The following is a 6,793-nucleotide window of genomic DNA, read 5'->3' as shown; positions in this document are numbered from 1 at the left end:
CTCCTTTCTTTCTCTCTCCATTCCAAAATTCCACCATAACCCTTTTCTTTTTGTCAAACCACCATAACCCATTTCACTGTAACAATCATTCTTCTAAACAAAAATTCCACCACAACCCATTTCACCAAATCACCAAATGAGCAGAAAAGAGACAAGAAAATCTTCAGAGAAACTTATAACCTCATGAAAAGATCTTGACTTATAAATTGGATCAAATAGGTGGGATGCACGAACACCAGAAGGAAATCTCTGCATAAAAAATCGCAATCTTGAACCCAGATGAGCACGCGGAAGAATAGGGATCAAACAACCTTTCGATTCTGTCGATCCTCGATTGCACTATGAAATCAAACTTCTCTAGCAGAGGGTCGGCCTGTGCGTAAGCCAAGCTCTTATCCAGATCAAGAAACTCCGTCATCTTCTTTGGAGAGACAACGGTGTAAGCAATGGCTTGAACAAGAGCTTGTGGCAGACTGGGTTTCCTAATCCGGGTTCGTATTTTGTGTGTCGACCATGGAGAGAGAAGGGATGGAGGATTGTTTGGGGGTTTTGGGGAAGAGGAAAAGGGATGGTGGTGGGTGGCTACCAGGGAAGGGGAATGTGAGGTGGGTAAAGGGTAGGATAGATATTTAACCTTTTTTTTTTCTTTCTATTTTTAATGTTTTTAGTATTCACATGGGCCTATATTGACACATGTCACCTAATCATTATCTACGTAGGCATCATGTCACCATTTAACAGCAACCATAATGAATGTATGAAATGTCCCAAAATTATGACTTTAGGTACCACTCTGGGATGAAAAAAACTATATGTACCAAATGTTGAAAACCAAGAAACTTCATAATAATAAACTAAGGGGGGTGTATTCAATTAGGATTCTGAGAGAGTTTTAGGGAATTAATAATTACAGGGGTATTCAATTAGGAATTTAAAAGATTTTATAAAAATCTTGGTGTATTCAATTGAGATTCTTAGAGACTTCTTACAATTCCCTATAAATTTAGGACTATTCAATTATAACTTTATGAAAGTCTCTCAAAGTTTAGGTGTATTGAAAAAGGCATTGGATTTGAGCGGATTTATGATTTGGTGGATTTTAGAGGATTTCAAGGTGATATGTATAAATACCAAAGAGCTTGGCAAATCTCACATCAACCCTAGAAACTTTGAGAGATTTTGAGCGTGCTGCTCTCTCCTCCAGAGAGCATCTTCTCCAGTCTCCGTCTCGTTGTTTTGAAATTCTTTGCAAAGGTACAATCTTTTTTCCTCTGCAACTTCTTGCCATTGTTTCGAAGGGGGGTGTATTCAATTGAGAATTTGAGAGATTTTAATGGATTTATAAATCTATGGATTTTTATGGAGTTTAATTGATTTATAGAGATTCTATATAAAATTTTGATTCAATTCCCTCGAAATCTCATGGGAGAGGTGAGATTTGTGGATGCTTAAAATACACTACGAAATCTCTCCAATTTCCTCTAATTCCTCAACTTTCTCAAATTCTTTAAAATCAATTTCTAATTGAATACACTTGGAATGTTATAAACTTCTTTAAACTTCTTTAAAATTATAATTGAATACGCTCGGATTTCTAAGGATTTTAATAAACTATCTTAAAATTATAATTGAATACACCTTGAATTTCAGAGAATCACTTAAAATCCTGATTGAATACCCCTAGATTCATTAAAAGAATTAAAATCCCTCAAAATCCCAATTGAATACACCCCCCGAATGTTGTATGCCTCATGTTGTTTCGAATATTGTTGTGTAATACTGTAAGCCTCTTGTTGTTTCAATTTTTTTCAGCGATTGGTTGTTTCGAATTGTTTCAGCGATTGGTTGTTTCAAATATTGAGCCTCCTGTTGTTTCGAATTTTTTCAACCATTGGTTGGCATTGTTATATGTTCTGTGGGGTTTTTTTATCAACGATTTGTTTATCAATTTGTTTAGGGTTTAGACTATATGCTTGTAATCCCTATTAATCAATCTATTATTGTCATGTTATGCTTTTTTATAGTCATTATACTTGTTGCGTTAATAATATGTCAATATGTTGTCCCAATCCTTTTTATAGTCATTTATACTTGTAATCCCTATTATCATGTTATGCTTTTATTGTCATGTCTCATTGTTTTATTATAATGCATCATCTAGTAAGATTGGGAGATTCACAACAAGAAAAGACAAAAGGAAACTATAATCAGTGGTCCGTGCAAGAGAACAACATGTTGTTACAACTACTTGTTGAGGTCATAAACAATGGATAGTGTGATGCTAATGGCATAATAAGTAAGCAGACCATAGAAGCCAAAATTGTTCCCGCGCTCAATGAAAAACTTGGGTGTTAAAAAACTGAAGATCATGTTAAGAACCATATGAAAACATTGAAGGGTCGATTTCAATCAATTTGCCAGCTTTTTAGACACACTTATGGATTTGGTTAGGACTCTGTCACAAAGAAGTTCACAGTTAGTGATGAAGTATGGGAAGGTTTCCTTAGGGTGAGTTTTTTTTTTTTTTTTCTTTAAAGAATATATTATTTACACATGATGATCTTTCATGTTTATACATTTTGTATTTAACAATTTTATTATGTTTTTGTTTTTGCTAGTCTCACCCAAAGAGTCAAGGTATTCGCAAAGAGACATTTGCAGACTATGAAGATTTGATGATTGTTTTTGGTGATGGAACAGCTAAAGGAAATAACTCGATTGGATTGGGCGATGATACTGATGCCACAACATATAGAGTTGAAGAAAGTAGGCCAGTTAGAGTAGACGAATTTCCTCCCTTTGATGAGAACGTCGAGCAACTTGATCCATTATTCCAAACGCCATCCTATGCATCATCTTTCCTAGATGCAAATTTTGAGGCTCCCGCTGCTACACCCGTACAAAAGCTACTTCCAAGGAAAAGATCTCAACCTGAGTCCGAACCAAAATTAAATGGGACTACCTCTCATATCTTTCTTTTGGAAAAAGTTTCTATTGGAATGGATTCGATTGCTGCAATTGCCACTGAAATTCAAGGAATTCATAGCATAATGGCGAAAAGAGAAAAAGATAGAGAAAAAAAAAAGAAATGGAGAAAAAAGAAGAGGAGAAAATCAACAATGTGTGGGATGCTATCAAAGAGACTCCAAACTTGGATGCTCCTAGTCGTTACAAAGCAGTTGCATTGGTTCAAAAATTGGGAATGAAAAAATAGTTCTTGAAAATGACACCAGAAGAACGCTCAGAATGGATAAAATACAATATGGAGTGAATGCGGTTATTTTTAGATTTGTTTTCATCTTGGAGTATTTACTTTTGTTTGATAACATGTCGACTTTGGTTTGGTTATTTCAAATTTGATCTTGGAGTATCTAATTGGTTTGATAATACGTTGACTTTGGTTTAAATGATAGAAGTAGTTTGTTTATTTGCCTAAGGTATTTTCCCATTCCATTGGTCTTCTTAACATGGAATATTAATGCCATGGTTTGTATAAGTTTCGGTTATTTCCTGAGTTCTTATTTTTCTGTATTTCGAAATAGTATGAAGAGTATATTTCATAGCTGTAAAACTTGCACCTGATATTGCAAGGTGTGGTACTAGTTTGAATTGGCTTTGATTATCTCGTTCTGTATTTCCTTAGCTAACAAATGAAGAGAGACTATATACTAAAAGCTACGATGTTGAACAATTGGTTGCTTGATTCGTGTTGTGAAAGCAAAATCATGTATTGTACTTCGATATTTTTCTACTACTTATCTTTTGATATCTTGTAGAGGAATGAGTTATTTGCATGAGAAGTAGTTTGTTTCTTTACCTTTCTCTCTATTATGTTCTAATGGATATAGTTTTGCTTTTTTAGGTGATTCTTTATATAATGTTTGAAAACATGTCTGAAGAGGAAATGGAAAGAGAAGATGAAGAATATCATGAAACCATTAAGTTACTATTAATGGCAGTACAAACAATAGTTCAAGTGCTAAATGCGTTAATGGGTATTATACATGATGATCATATTGAATGTCCATTGGCTCGACGACCTATTAGTAGAACTGGATACGATTATATTAACAAGGTATTGAATGAGGATCCTCAAGAATTTCGAGTGCTATATAGGATGTATCCGGATGTTTTCTTAAAGCTATGTGACGTCCTTACGGAAAAGACGCATTTGAAGGGTACAAGATTTATTTGTATTGAAGAAATGGTTGCTACATTTCTACTCACTATTGGTCAAAATTCAATATTGCCAAACTCGGGACACATTTTGGCGGTCACATTTTACAACAAGCAAAACTTTCAACAACGTTTTGAAGACCTTGAACACAATTGCACCAGATTTGATGGTCCAACCTGGATCCACGGTGCCAACTAAAATAAGAGAAATTACAAGATTTTACCCTTATTTTAAGGTTAGTAATTAGTACTTATCTTAACCATGTCCTGATTAAACTGGTTTCATAAACATATTCTTAGCTATGTATTAACTCTTATAATTATTTTAGGATTGTGTTGGAGCTATTGATAGAACACATATACCAGCAATGGTATCGGGACCCAAAGTAGCTAGCTATTGTGATCGTCATGGTAAAATATCACAAAATGTATTAGCTGCTTGTAACTTTGATTTGGAATTCATATATATTCTTAGCGGATGGGAGGTTCAACTCATGACTCCAAACTATTACATGATGTTGTATCAAGGAGGAACGGACTTAAAGTGCCAGAAGGTTTGTATTCATTTATTTATTTACACTAGAATGTACCATAACTAATAACTTTATGTGTTTTAATTTTAGGTAAATATTTTCTAGTGGATTGTGGATTTGCAAATCATCGTCAATTTTTAGCTCCGTTTCGAGGTGTTCGATATCATCTCCAAGATTTTGTTGGTAATGATCGTGACCCCGTAAATGCGAATGAGTTGTTCAATCTTCGACATACTTCATTGAGAAACGTAGTGGAGAGGATATTTGGTGTATTTAAATCTCGATTCACAATTTTTAAGTCTGCACCTCCATTTCCAATTAAAACACAAGCAGAGTTAGTGTTAGCTTGTGCAGGGTTGCACAACTTTCTTCGCAAGGAGTGTCGTTCTGATGAATTTCCAATCGAACAAGAAGATGATGAATCTGAAGATGAAGAAAATGATGATGAACTAGGTAATCAAACTCAAGAGCAACAACGACAAATTGCTAATGCATGAAGAGCTGGCATAGCTACAAATATGTGGACAGATGTTGTGAGTGATAACATTCAAAGATGAGAAATAGAGAATTAATTGTTTTTACGGAGTAGAGTATGCAAACACCTGGAGAGCAGCGATATAACCTCGGACTTCGCATGACGTGAGTTGCTTAATGTGTGTATGAAATTACATGGCACGGTGACAACTAATGTGGAAGTAGGGACAAATTGGGTCAATGTTGTATGTCTATATAGACTTGTTGCATTTGGATATCAACATGGTTGAACGCTGGATAAATCTTTTTGGTTTGAGTAGTTATGTTTATATAAAATTGTTGGGCTTTTTTCAAAAACTTTGATAGTTAATTTATTTTGACATTAATCGATCGAGTTCCTCTTTCACTTTGATAGCTAGTTGAAAACATTGCATGTGAACTTGGTATTGCGATTTGGTATTAGTAGGATGAAATTTTAGCTCGTACAAAGAAGGAAATTGTTGATCAAATTCTCTACAATTCTCTAACCCTATGTAAAGAGTTCTCTCACAATTCATGTGAATTATCTGAAAGTTATAATTAATTCACTCAAAATCTTTGGGAATTCATTTTTTTTCTCTCAAACTCTGTAATACCCTGAAAACTTAAATATATGAAATATATTCGTAATTATGAATATGTGGAGAAAATCGAAAATAAATCGATTTACGGTTATGAAGATAGAATTGAGAAACTATTATAATTTACGTAATTGTACTATTGAGATTTTATGTTATTTTTCAAGAAATTATATTAGTTTATTTGAGATTAGTTTCTAAATTAAACTAATTACGAGGTTTAAAGTTTGGAAATTAATTATTTACAATTCATAGACCTTTTGAGGTCACAATTTATATTTTTGAATAAAGCTCGATCTCATGAACGCGTAGGCGTAAACTGTTCGTGAAACGGAGTTATAATGAGAAAGTTATGAACGATAGAAGTTGAGGGTAAAATAATTATATTGTCATTAAGTGGGAAGAATCTAGAAAATCTTGAAACAAAAGGGGAGTGCCACGTGTCTGGCACTGATGGAAAGGAAAGGAGAGATAAGGGAGAGTCTCGGACCAATTAGAGGAGAAAAGGGGGATCAGGACCCGACCTTTGGTGACCCGACCCGATCGGCATTCTTAGCCATTTCCGATGGGTTTCCACCCATTTTTCCAGTGAATTACACCAAATAATCACTTGGAAACCCCTCCACAACCTCCCCCTTCCTATTACATCCCAAAAATATAGGGATTTGGACTTTAAATCGGGAGAAACCACACGATGGGGTGCGGCGAGTGGGTGTTCGAATCCACTAAATTTGAAGCAAACTACATCAATCTCCACCACCATTAGACTCTTCTTGTGGTCTGAAACAAGGCCCAAACAATGGTAGGGACGGCGTAGCACCAGAGGTGACGAATCGAGGATACCCATTTATAGGGTTTTAGGCGGATTCAAGGCAAATTGAAGCCTTTCTAGGCCAAATTCACTGAAACTCTCTAAAAATCTTAATTGAATACACCCCCTAAGATTAACCAAAAAAAAAAGTTCAAATTAACCTATTAAACAGGTGGCCAAGA

General features: G+C 34.8%; 2 pseudogenes; both read left to right on the top strand.

Annotated features, from left to right (window-relative positions):
* The first annotated feature begins 513 nt into the window (after positions 1 to 513).
* Positions 514 to 3,271, top strand: LOC126609135 (uncharacterized protein At2g29880-like; annotated as a pseudogene).
* Positions 3,272 to 4,324: 1,053 nt separating this feature from the next.
* On the top strand, positions 4,325 to 5,424 carry LOC126606341 (uncharacterized; annotated as a pseudogene).
* Positions 5,425 to 6,793: the final 1,369 nt, after the last annotated feature.

Source organism: Malus sylvestris, chromosome 16, assembly GCF_916048215.2.
Source record: "Malus sylvestris chromosome 16, drMalSylv7.2, whole genome shotgun sequence".
Lineage (NCBI taxonomy): Eukaryota > Viridiplantae > Streptophyta > Magnoliopsida > Rosales > Rosaceae > Malus > Malus sylvestris.
The sequence above is the reverse complement of the archived record's forward strand: the minus strand, read 5'-3'. Positions and strand labels throughout refer to the sequence as shown.